This window comes from Lissotriton vulgaris, chromosome 3_1 (genome assembly GCF_964263255.1).
Source record: "Lissotriton vulgaris chromosome 3_1, aLisVul1.2, whole genome shotgun sequence".
In the NCBI taxonomy this organism is placed as follows: domain Eukaryota; kingdom Metazoa; phylum Chordata; class Amphibia; order Caudata; family Salamandridae; genus Lissotriton; species Lissotriton vulgaris.
Window position 1 is genome coordinate 1212959166 of NC_141689.1, and position 14519 is coordinate 1212973684.

Genomic DNA, 14519 nt, shown 5'->3' on the forward strand with positions numbered 1-14519 from the left:
GCGAAACAAAAAAAATTAATTAAATAAATATTTAAATAAAAAAATATATAATACAAAAATATAAAAAATATATTTTTTAATTAGAATAAGAATGCATTTTACAGCTTGTGATATTTGCTATTAAAAAAACATTGAAATTCACTAAAAAACCATAGGTTCTAGACCATATATAGTTAGGAATTAGCATTTACAAAACCTTGAAAATTCACTGAAAAAACCATAGGTTATGGACCATATATAATTAGGAATTAGCATTTACTAAACCTTATTTTACTCACACAAAACCATTGAAATTCGCATATATAGTTAGTTGCACTAACTATATATCGCGCACCCGCAATCCACTGCTGATGATGTCACATATTACATCATTCATGACATGGTCAGTGACATCACTGATGACATCACTGATGACATCTCAAATGACATCACTGATGACATCACTGATGACACCTCAAATGACATCACTGATGACATCACTGATGACATCTCAAATGACATCACTGATGACATCACTGATAACATCTCATTTGACATTACTGATCACATCACTGATGATATCATTCATGTGAAAATACGATGAACCTCTTCAGACTCTAATATAACCTTAGATACAATCAGTGTAAACAGACACTCACAGACTGTCACTCATCCATGCAGTTACTCACACACCTAGTCAGTCACGCAAAGAATCAAACACACCTCCATTTCCTCAACTATACAGTTATACACACCTTACTTATTTAAACATATACTAACACATATTTACTCTCTTATACAATCCCTGATACAAGTTCACAATGATCCATACAGCCACTCACACATTCACTGGCTCTTATGCACAGTTATTTATATATGTCAACTCTCACATGTACTGTGTTTAACATATGTACTTACTTTGACATGTAGCACTGAGATATCCATTCACTCACCAATACACTCATGCACACAGTCAACCGCCCATACAGCTGTTTCCACATGCACTTTTGAACCCATACATCTAGTGAATCAACTGCTCACACATCTCTGCACAGAGTCATACACCTCCCAGCCACCCACACACACACTCAGTCTCCCATACAAATACTTGGGCAACCAATCAATAACCCATATAGTTACTCTTATAGCTACTGATCAACACATGCAGCAGTTTACAGAACAACAGACATAATGATTGCCAAATTAAGACAGTTTAGTCACTAACCCATTCACTCAGTGAGACACGTTTAATCATTCCCTCATACAATCAGTCATGCACCTACTAAATCCTTCATCCAAACACTTATACATCCACTCATTCTTCAATATGTAAGACATATTTTAACTTTACAGAAACATACAGTCACTGGATGATGTCAACAGTGATGTCATCAGTGATGTCACTGACCATGTCATGAATGATGTAATATGTGACATCATCAGCAGTGGATTGCGGGTGCGCGATATATAGTTATTGCAACTAACTATATATGCGAATTTCTATGGTTTTGTGCGAGTAAATTAAGGTTTTGTAAATGCTAATCCCTAACTATATATGGTCTATAACCAATGGTTTTTTCAGTGAATTTTCAAGGTTTTGTAAATGCAAATTCCTAACTGTATATGGTCTATAACCTATGGTTTTTTCAGTGAATATATACATATATATATATAAATATACCCATGCACACATAAAGCAGGCATAGGCACTCTTGGGGGTTCATTTAAACACCTTTACTCAATAGTAGACGCGCTTCAGCCGTAGCTTTCATCAGTGTTGAAAGGTGTAAGAAGGCTCTCATGTGCACGGTGTGTTTTTTAAAGGGATAGTCTCTCCTGATTGGTGCTGCAGTGAAGGTGGACGAAGAAGGACTCCGATTAAATTTTCCTCTTCGGACTGCCATATTAGTGCGGTGTTGTTATGCCTTAATCCCCACTTCATATTGATGTTTACAAGAGGTTAAATGATGTAATCATCACAATTCTCAATATGGCATGCCGGCTGTGATTCACAATGTTAATCTTCGCCACCAAAACGCCGTGCTTCATAACCCCCTCATCAAGCCTCTGTTTGAAATCAGGATGTGTCCGCAGGCAGCCGCAGAATTACTGTGTACCTTGGACCATATATTCTGCTGCGATGAGGAATCATTCATGTTAACGTCTATACATATTTAGAATCTTTCTGGAGGAAAAGTCTCTTGTTTCGAAACTGAATAGGAAAGAAAGGAACAAGCCTTCAGGATACAACTTCTGAATGCTATTCCAAGAAGATCCTTCTAATCGTGACTGCCGAGCTGCTGACATTTCCAGCATTCATTTGAACAACTTTTAAGCCTTGAGAATGTCACAGTGGTGATGAAACGGGCGTTGGCTGTGATCGATGTTCTTCACAAAAAGGACTGGACCAATATGCATCCTATATATATTGTTGTATGAATGTACTAACAAATGTTAATATGCCAGTCCTTTTCCTTTCTGTGTTGCCATAAAATAAATCATTTAATGAATGATCTATTGAATGGATCTTGTTGTTTCCTAAATAGGAGGGATTTCTCTTCATTTTTGTGTTTTCTGGGCAAGATGGATAGTGTATTATATTAGACTTAATGTGAAATATTAGGAGTGCCTGGGTTTCTCTTCTTTTGATTATGTTGTACAGTTACCTTTATTTCTTGTGTTACTGATACCTTGGGTAGTGGGGCATCTCACCCTGAGAGGCACCAATTGTGCTTTCTGGTATACAGACACATTGATTATACTTGCCCATCCTCTGAGTTGTTTTGAAGTGCAACCTTGTATCCACCACTACCTCGTTTGGTCTTTAATTACATTTACTATTCCAACTCCAGTGAGTGCAAAGTAGGGAAAGTGTTGGATAGCGGAAGGGTAAGAATTACTATTACCACTCCAGTGAGAGCATCAGTAGGGAAAGTGTTGGATAGTGGAGTGTAAAAAATTACTATTTCCACTCCAAAGAATGCAACAGTAGGGAAAGTGTTGAATAGCGGAGGGGTAACAATTACTATTCCCACTCCAACCAGTGCAACAGTAGGTAAAGAGTTGGATAGCAGACTCCAAAAAATTACTATTCCCACTCCAGTGAGAGCAACAGAATAGAGAAAGTTGTGGATAGCAGAGGGGGAAAAATTGCTATTACCACTCCAGTGAGTGTAACAGTAGGGAGAATGTTGAATAGCGGTGGGGTAAAAATTACTCTTCCCACTCCAGTGAGAGCATCAGTAGGAAAAGTGTTGTATAGGGGAGTGTAAAAAATGCTATTTCCACTCAAAAGAATGCAACAGTAGGGAAAGTATTGGATAGCGGAGAGGTAAAAATTACTATTCCCACTCCAGTGAGTGCAACAGTAGGGAAAGTGTCAGATAGCGAAGAGGTAAAAATTACTATTCCCACTCCAGTGAGAGCAACACTAGCAAAAGTGTTGGATAGCGAAGAGACAAGAAATACTATTCAAACTCAAACAGTTGAAACAAAAATAAAAAACATTACAAATTATAAAAACACCATAATAAAAAATAAACAATATTCAGAAATGAAAGATCAAATATATTAAATATATAGAAATTAAAAATATTGTAATAATAATTACATATAAAAACCTACAAATAATATATTATATGAAATAATAAATAAATGTATAATATAAAATTATTTTAAGCTTGAAAATCTTTACAAACAAATACATTAATTATTATATAAATGTATTTATGGTATTTCCTACCCTCTAACACCACACCAATAACAAAACATGTCAACATTTCTCATTCAAGTTGTTTTCCAAAATTCGCATAATTAATATTCAATACAAAATGTATTATTAATAAAACAAAACTAATAAACACACACTTTAACACTTTGATATCCACAACAGACACCTAAATTAAACTCTAAAATATTGAAACACAATTAAAACATATTTATAAATTAAAAAATATTACTAATAACAACTAATAATAAAGTAACTAAAATGTATTAAATACCCAACCTTCACCCCTTTAAAAGTAAAAACAACAGACAAAAAATTAATTAATTACCCAAAATACATTAATTAACAACTATGGGCCAGATTGTGATCTCGCTAGGAAAGCCCTCTGTACGACTCAGATCCGGAGAGCTTTCTTGGAGTCCACACAAGTGAGTACGATGCTGCTGTGTGCTTACAGACTTGGTTCGCTAGTACTCCCATTGAACTCTATGGGAGCCTGTGTACAGACGTGTACACATGCTCACATAGCAGTAAAGGGGTGGGTGGGGAAAAGCGTAAAACTGTGTCAGACACCCGATGGTGCCCGCCACACTGTGCATGCCTGGATCAGGGGGAACCATGGACATACCCCCATGACATAATCGGGGGGTCCTGGGTGAAGTCGGGCCTGCCACAGTTGAAGTACACCTCTGACATCCAATACGTCTCGCTGAAAATTAGGCGAACCGGCTGTCCAAATCGTGTATCGTACTCGCTCTGTCATAATTGGGCTCCATAGAGTGGCACGATTCAGCTACGAGTGAGTCCTACGGACAGGTTTGGGTCCCACTATGATTCGGTCTGCGCGTACGCATTCTTTGCATCTTACTTGGTTACTCCGAAGAGTGTGCGATTCTGTCGTAAACAAGGACTATGAATCGGATCCGGGAAAGCCAAATCCGATTTGAAGGCCTTCCGAACAACATCGGAATCGGGCTCTATATATTAATTAATTAGATACAAATTTCTTCCCACCCTTTATTCCTATAAACAACTAAACAATTTCACAATTACCATAATTAATTACCATTTTATTCATAAAATTTAATTAACATCCAATTATTAATTCATCAATTAAAATACATTATTTCACACCCTTAACACCTATAAACACCACATGCCTACAATTAATTACACAATTACCATAATTAAATACCAATTAATTAATTAAAATGTATTAACAGCCAATTATTAATTCAGCAATTAAAAATAAATAACTTCTCAACCCTAACACATATAAACACCACAACACACACCTAAAATTGATTACAAAATTACCATAATTAATCACCAATTAATGTAATTAAATTTAATTGACAACCAATTATTAATACATTATTAAAAAAATTACTTAACACATTTAACACTATAACATCTCGATTAAACAATTATCAATAAATAAAAAATAATCAATACATTTAATAAAATAGAATTACTTCCCACCCTATTCCCCTATTAGCCCACAACCTGCTACGAAACTAAAAACTCAAAATTCAAATACAAAAAAATAATAACTACTAAAAATCATAACACATATTAAAAATACAAATAGTTTATCTACAAAAAAAATACAACACATAGAGAAAAAATAAATATTAATATAAATAACTTTCATAAACAAATGATATTTTTAACAACTATTTTTTTTTGCAAACGATTTTAAACACTTCAATATTTTTAACATCAGTATTACTTACCTAACATCGATTTTCTTGACCACGAGAATCTGCATGTAGATATTTCTGACCCACGATATTTGCAACTCGATATTGTGGAAGTCGATATTTTTGAATCAATATTCTGTCCCTGCACCAACATTAGGAGGTAAATTAACTGACACTTTGGACTGGGATTAGGTCCCAAAAATGACAAAAAACCGCACAAAGTGCTGTGTTGGGATTTGCCTTCCAACTGAAATATAGATTTGCCTTGGGAGTTTGCCTAAAATAATACAAATCAGTGCTATGCTCTACTTTGAAGCGGGTATGCCATTGATGGGACATATGTTTTTGCACGCAGCCACTCATAGAATTGGATGCAAATTCCTATCTAGTAACATCTGTATGAAGCAATATGTTCCACATAATTGCACCCCCTTGAGGCAGGCATAACAATGGAGCAAACATAAAAGTCTCGAAATTTTCCCAACTTTGCAGCACACTTGCAAAGTGGGGAAAGTGTTAAACTTTGTCATAATGCACAAACCCTTGCGCTATGGGAAAATGGTGCAAAAAAGGTGCATGACCATTGCAAGGGAAAAGAAATGTAACAAAATATTAGCTGGTACAGCACTGTTTTTTCTCTCTCCCACTGACAGGGTGCTGTGCAGCAACTTTGGTTGCTGTGCTGCTTTGCTTCAAAGGGTAGAAAATTTCAATCTGTGTACGCTCTGTCTACATTAGTATATTTGGTTTGGGGTTGTTCTTCTTTATATAGTACTTTCTAGGAGGGTGCTCTCTGGGCAGAGACTTGTATTACAGTAATATAAATCACAGTAGGGATATAGCAATACCTGAGCATTGTCAAATGCCAAAGGGGGCATTAAGAACTGGGAGGTTTATGCACATTATCATCATCCCTAATGAAGAGGTATTCAGGAAAATATAAAAACTGCAGAATACAGACAGCACTAACCTCCATACTTGGTCCTATGGAGGCAATCTGGATTCACAAGATGCTGGCTCACAAGAGCAGTAGCCATGTTAATAATGATGTTATTTAAACTGCTCCCAAACAAGAAAATGTGCTTGCTATTCAGATAGCTACCTGCAAGGAGCTCCTTGTGTAGCTGTTGGCAGTTCAGCAATGGATAGTTCCCTGCAGATCTCACACTCTGCATTTTGTAGTACGTTTAGCCAGAAATGTAATCTGTTGATGTATTGAAACTTGGTAAACATTTGGGAATGGGTGGTGCCACCTTGTGTCCAGGACAGGCTAGGTGGCTATGCCCACTGGATAGAGCTCTGGCCTGCATGGACCAAGACTTCCAGGCAAAAGCCATGGCTTCAACCACCTCTCATTGGGGAGTAGTGGAACAGTTCAGCCTGGGGGAGGCACAGACTCCTCCCCGGTCTGATAACGCCCTGACTTGGGAAGGGAAGGTGGCCATACCAGCTGGATGGAGCTTTGGCCTGAGGGGACTGGACCTCCCAGGCAAAGGTTATGGCTGCACCTGCCTCTAACTGGGGGTTACTAGAACTGTTTAGCCTTGGTTGGCTTTGGCCAGTTTGTGGTGCCCCCCTGACATGTGGGGACCAGGCAAAAGTCATAGCTTCACCCACATCTGACTGTTTAATTCTTGGAGCTTAGAATAATGCCTCCCTGGCCTTGGAAGGAAACTCTGCTCTCACCAATGCCTTAGTGACTGGATACCTTCATACTTGAGCGTGAACTTCTTGCTGGCAATACTTGGAGCTGGTCAGTCCACATGCCTTCTGGTCCGCAGTCAACTTGCCCAGGATAGGGAAGATCTCATGCTCTCCCTAGCTTGCTGCTGCCAACACAGTCATTTGGCTCTGGACTCTAAAGAATAATATCCATCTTCTTGGATTTCAACCTTGGTTAGACAAGGTGGATTAAGCACCCCCGCATTAGACACCTTCGGCCTATCAAAGAAGCTATTTTCATTGACTGTTAAGTCCTCACAAAGTATGTGCTTATGGAACCCAGGAGGAGGAAAATGTTACAAGAAGCTGTGCCATCTGACCCTCCATGCATCTGGTCTCTCAGCTAATGACCTTGTGGCCTGGGCATGCCGCTGACCAAACAGTCTGGGTCATGCAAGGCCACCAGCCAGATGGCCTGTTCAGCCACCAACCAGATTGCCTAGTACAACCACTGACCAGATAGCCCATGTAATCCACTGACCAGAATCTTCAGGTACTTGGGAGTCACTGACCAAAATGGACATTAAAGACAGCTATCAGAAGCCTCTGACCTATGAGGCCTGCTTCATGCCAACAAATTGCTTCCTGGAATCCCTACTGGCACCCGCTAGTTGTCTTGCTGACTTGAAAGGCAGGGTGGCCCAAACCCTGCACTCATTGGTGCAGGGCCAGGAGGACAAGCATCCCACAGCTTGAGGAGGCAGCTCCAACTCTGGCCTCAGTACCCTGACAGGCAGGCAGGTAGAACAGATAATAGCAATAGCAGGAAGTTCAAATAGTGGTTCACAAGGTCTGTGTTAGTCTTTAGCCCCAGCCCGTCCACACAGGGCTTTCAAACAAGTACCTGGCAATGATGGATGGTGGCACCATCTGCACATCAGTTGTCACATGCCCACTCAGGCTGTCAGGAGCCTGGACCCGGCCTCTGAGCTTTGAGAGTCCCTTGCCTAGAAGGTGGCCATAAGCCATGCTTCCAGGTTAGGCCCCACATGCCTGGCCAGGAAGCACTGATAAAGAAAAAGCAGATTATGCCTCGCCATTGGAACAACTTATACAAACACCACTCAGGTGGGCGCATGGAAGCCTAAATGGCCAGGGCTAGCTCCCCTCCACTGAGAGGAGCCAGGGTTTTACTCATAGACCAAGCTCCGTCGCATTCCAGGCTGGTCTGCCATCAGGGTGGGCCACTCCTCTGACTCGCAGAGCCTGAAAGGGCTAGGATCATGCATGGGAAGGCTGAGGCATCAGGGTTCTCTCTTGGGCCCAGCCCAGAAAGCCACTGCGATTTGATCCCCTAAGATAATGTTGGGTAATCCTATGTTCAATATCAGAGGGCTTTCTGCCACATCAGGCCCCACCTAGATCCACTGGCCAGAGACCCCCTGTCCTCTGCCCTCACATTTATCAGTTGAGTCATCAGTAGTGGGCAGAAAAGCCTGCCCGCAACCTGCCCTCACCCCAAGTGGCCTGCACATGAGAGGAGGTATGAGGCCCCATGCCTGAGATTCCACCTGCGAGTCAGCAGAGATTCTTGCTAGCACAATTGACACTTAGGCTGCTTTGCATTACTGATGCTTCCCCAGGTTTACATTAATGGTGGGCTCAAGACTACGCTTCGCCCATGGAGTGTACGTAGTGTTCCCTATCTTGCATTTTGCAAAGTAGGCATAGTAGGCTACACTACGCACACTCCATGGACGGAGCGAAATTGCCCGCCACCCGCCTCCCTCCCGCCCTCCTTTACATACATAAATGTAAGTAATAAGTGCAGTAAAAGTAAATAAAAGCACTTACCTGGTCCCCGGTGTCCCGGGGCTCCCTCTTCTATTTTGCGCCGACTTCTCCCATCGAAATGCGTATGCACTGCCACCCACGCATGCGCATTTCTCGCGAATGCGCATTTTGAAGGGAGAAGTTGGCGCAAAATAGAAGAGGGAGCCCCGGGACGGCGCGGACCAGGTAAGTGCTTTTATTTACTTTTACTGCACTTACAACTTAAATGTATGTATGTAAAGGAGGGCAGGAGGGAGGCGGGAGGCGCGTAGTGGGCCTACGCGGAGCTCGTGAGCGGGCATAGCATCAAGCCCACTTCACGTAGTTTTGCGTAGCCCCACTACGCCTACTACGCCCACCATTAGTTTACATACGGAAACCTTGAAACAGCTTTTACTTCCATAGGTAATCAAATTTGATCATCCTCTCTGTGCTCCACCAGGAAAGTGCTTGCTCCTGGGGAGGCCAATTTGAGGATCTCATTAAACAATCCCATCAGTAGTAGTGATGGGTGGTGTGTAGAAAGGTGAGGGGCTTCATTAAAGCGAGCCTATGAACCACACTAGCTGTCAATTCCTCATTCAAGGGAAAAATTACAATCCCCAATTACTATCACCATTGGGATTCAGAGGGATACCAGCATCTGTTGGTGAAGGGTAGACACACACTGATCACTTCAGTTGTTCGCAACAATCAACCCCGGACATTTATGTGCCTCACACACCTGATATTGCTCAATCTTGTGTGGATGAACATGATTTGTCCTTTTAAGACATTGATCGGAAACCACTAGCAGTCATGTAAATAGTTTGCATAGAGAAGTCTTGTTCATTATGGGACTTGACTAGACAAAACACTCCACCATCTAAGAGGAGTTATGCACCACTGTAGGAAAGTAGAAACTGCTTTTATGGCTACCCCCACTTTTTACCTTGTGCTATTCTTTTTCTGACTAGTGAGACTGGGATCCTGCTAATCAGGACCCCAGTCTCTCTGCTTTCTCCCTTAAATTGTTTTGGTCAGTACTTAGGTACATCCCGGATTGGAAACTGAGGTACCCTTATCAGACCCTAGTATTTGCTACTAAGGTACCCAGGGCATAGGTACCCCAGTGGTCCCCCATGGGCTGAAGCATGCATTATGCCACCCATGGGAGAACAATCAAAATCCAACTACATGCCTGCCATTGCAGCCTGTGTGAGCTGGTGCTAGCGCCACTTATGAAAGATATAGGTTTCCTATATCTAGGGGCACTGAACTTAAAGCCCGTAAGTCACCCCTCTAGCAGGCCTTTGCAATTCTGAAGGCAAGGTGCTTGGTTCTAAGTGTCAGGGTGCCTCTGCATGAGCAGGAAACCCCTACAGACTATTGAGTCCATAGTCCTGGTTTGTAAGTGAGACAGCCATATACTATATGAAGGGGCACCCTGTAATTATGCGATGACCATCTCGAAATTGGCTTAAACTAATCCTATCATGTTTGGTATCAACCATTTTGGAATCATACCCCCACACCGTAAACGGTGTGAGAGGTATGATTCCAAGCACTAGAACGGGCCTTCATTAGGCTCCCACTGCTCCAGCTGCACAACATTGCTGCTGCCGACCAGAGACACAATTCCGCCCTCCTGCTTATGAGTCAAGCACGAGCAGAGGAGGGCAGAACAATAGGTATCCTGTCAAAGGGAGGGGTAACCACCACCCAGACAGTATTTAGTGTATTGGGCCGGGAGGGTACACTTGCCAGCACCAGTCAGTCGCCATGAGGGGCCCATTTGGTGCCCTCCTTGCATAGTCCAGTTCAAGCAAGCTCTGGAAGCTGTTGGCTCCTGCTCTGGTGTGAAACTGGACAAAGGACATGGGGGTATCCACCCCCCTGTCCAACAATTCCCTGGGAGGGTCATCTGAATCATTTCAACCCTTTCCTTAGAGTACTTAAGGGCTTACCTGGGTGTAGGTCGCTAGATTCATTTTGGGGCACGATTCAATTCAGAAACTATTCCAACTTCTACCAGCTGGACACTCTGGGCTTTGTTTGGGCTTGACTTTGTCTCTCTTACCAGTCTACTGCATCGTCTGTGCACCATAAAGGAACCTTCCAAGGCCTGTGGGCACCCAAAACACCTAAAGGAATCTCCCTTGGAGTAATGCAAGTCACTTCCCTGCATCTGCAGGCATCGCAACCAAGCTGACTGGTCTGTTGATCCTGAGCTCCCACAGACTAGACAAATGCTCAGCAACACAGGTGATGGATCTTCTCAGCTCTTGAGGCTTTCCCTGCCCTTGCACCAAGTTTGAGGCCAGTATCCCTCTTAGGAGCTGCAGGAACCCAACCCCTGTGTATCACATCGACTTGCTGTTGCAAGGGCTTGTTGGTATCCTTGCTCCAAGATCTTCGGGTCCCAAGTAGCCCCAACCTCAAGCATCTCCAGTGAACTCAATCTTTGTTCACATTGTATCCTTTACACAGTGGCCTGCATCTTTTGGTGAGCTGCTTGAGGTTCTCTTGCAACTCCAGTGCTTCCGGCCTGTGGTTCCTGTTGAGGGTCATATTTGTTTCTTTTGGGCTCCCTTGATTGCTGAGGGCCTGCTCTGACTCCAGTACCCTGGATCTTGCTGGTACTGACATTGCAGCTTCTTCTAATTCCACATTGTTTGCAGTTGCCAAGGCTTGTTGGTGCTCCCAACAGACACCGACCCATCAACTCATGCCGCCGCTGTGGGACAGCTTGGGCACGACTCCTAGTCTTCCTCAGCATTGCCTGGTCCTCACAGCTGCAGAGTCAAGGTCACCGTCAACTCTCCTACAACTCCCGATATCGGTGGGCATTTGTCTTCCTGGTCTCCGGGTCACTCCTAAGTGACATAGCCTCTGTCCCCTCTGCTTGCACGTGCTCCTCAACTTTAATCCACCTTCAGATTCCACTGGATACTTTCTCCTTCTCCAGCATCGGCATTTTCCTGAATTCCTCCATTGGGTTCGACAGCGGTTTCCGACACCACTTCACACCTATGCACCTGGCTTCCCTGGTGTGGTTAACATGGGTACTTGGGTATCTAAGGGTGGGGTGGCTCTCCAACTTTCTGTCTTCCACAGCATTTCTTCGGGGTCCACCAGAAAGGGTCCTTTAACCTTAAAATTGCAACCCCGACTTACACGTTCATTTGTATGGAGACCTTAGTTGTGTTCCCACACTGCACACGATCTCTGTGGGGTTGCTAGTCCATCACCTTGAGTGGTTCCTTGGGTTCCCAGCACTTCTAGGCCCTCTGGACATTGTCTTCACACGAGTCATGGTTCTTATACCACTTTCTTAGTATATGGTTTGGTACCTCCCTGGAGTCCACTGTGTACTTTGAGCTATTTCCTTGATTTCTATCCAATGTATTGTGTGCATTGAGTATATCTCTGGGTAGGAGATATCAGATTATTTTAGTGAGTGTTTAAAATAAGCAATTATTTTTATAAATACATTGTGTGGTTCTTTTACACTCAATCAAAACCTATAAAATTGCATTCTGGTAAAACAAGCTTCTTTACACTCCTTCTGGACTAAGCATGAAGGCTGCTCTCCACAGCTACCACTTGGAGAGCTTTCTAAGGTTGCCTAAGACCTCCTAAATCACCATAAGGGTTATCTGGACTGGTGCAGGGTGTCCACTTACACACGTGTACATCATATACCAGGCCAGCCTCTCACAACTACTGCGAATAGATTTAGGAAAGAGCTATCACTCTATCAGTCCTTTCCCTGTCCGGGCCTGGTGAGATTTCCTGTGCTCAGCAAAATTTAACTTAAAGCTTCACTAGTGGAAGTGCCTTTCCATCAATTTCTTCAAATTTCAGCTATGCAACCATACTCTCCCAAAGTCTTTGGTATCCCAGAAGCTGCTTTGCAGGTCATAGGAATAATACTGCTGGATCGCTAGTCAGCATTATTTAGGGTCTGAACTCAGACATTACCTGAAAATTTCCAAACCTCTGATTTTCCTTCTTGATTAAGGAAAACGTTCTTGGTAAATGCTTTCACTTTGGTTCATCTTGTGGTGGTCCAATAATTTAATCCCTATTGGCACAATAAGAATGCCCATGGCCATTGCTCTTAATCATGGCCCAGATTTAAAAAAGCAACCATATAGAACCAAAGCCCTATTCCATTTTTCCTATCTGAAGTATTCAGGTGGCCGTACTCTAATCTAGCATTATAGCGACATGGCCAGGTGGTAGCTTGCCTCACAGTGACCTGCGAACTTGCTCCCAAGAACCAACAACACGCTTTTAAACTACAGCAACCTACATATATGCTATTTAGATAGAATTACACTGGCTACTGGCACCAGACTTGCCTTCCAAGATATCCTAGTTGAAGGATTTAAAGTGTACTCACTCAAATTACAGGGCCTCAAAATAGTCTTGTATTAATATTTTTTATCATTACCTCCCTGAGTCAAGAGTGGATAATTGTTGGACCTGTTGTCTTCCATGGATGGGTCATTCATATCATTGACTCCTTTCTGGACTCAAACCATGTTTTGCCATTACCTGTGGTCACCATGGGGATCTATGTCGATACAACACATGTTATTACAACGCATGCTTTTACATCGCATTTTTTACAACGCAAAAACTTTTACAACGCATGTATTTACAACAAATGTTTTTACAACGCAGGTACCTTTACAACGCATACCATTACAACGTAAGTATTGTTAAATATATATTAATGTTATAATCGTAAATTAATTAAAAAAAATATAATTTAATGTAATTTAATTTAAATTTAATTTTAATTTATTTTTACCCTGTACCCCCAAAACCCAAAACTGACCCTGAACCCCAAAAATACCCCTTTACCCAAAAACTAAAAACTGACCCTGAACCCCAAAAATACTCCTTTACCAAAAAACTAAAAACTGACCCTGAACCCCAAAAATACCCCTTTACCCAAAAACTAAAAACTGACCCTGAAACCCAAAAATACCCCTTTACCCAAAAACTAAAAACTGACCCTGAACCCTAAAAATGCCCCTTTACCCAAAAACTAAAAACTGACCCTGAACCCCAAAAATACCCCTTTACCCAAAAACTAAAAACTGACCCTGAACCCCAAAAATACCCCTTTACCCAAAAACTAAAAACTGACCCTGAACCCCAAAAAAACCCTTTGCCCAAAAACTAAAAACTGACCCTGAACCCTAAAAATACCCCTTTACCCAAAAACTAAAAACTGACCCTGAACCCCAAAAATACCCCTTTACCCAAAAACTAAAAACTGACCCTGAACCCTAAAAATACCCCTTTACCCAAAAACTAAAAACTGACCCTGAACCCCAAAAATACCCCTTTACCCAAAAACTAAAAACTGACCCTGAACCCCAAAAATACCCCTTTACCCAAAAACTAAAAACTGACCCTGAACCCTAAAAATACCCCTTTACCCAAAAACTAAAAACTGACCCTGAACCCCAAAAATACCCCTTTACCCAAAAACTAAAAACTGACCCTGAACCCTAAAAATACTCCTTTACCCAAAAACTAAAAACTGACCCTGAACCCCAAAAATACCCCTTTACCCAAAAACTAAAAACTGACCCTGAACCCCAAAAATACCCCTT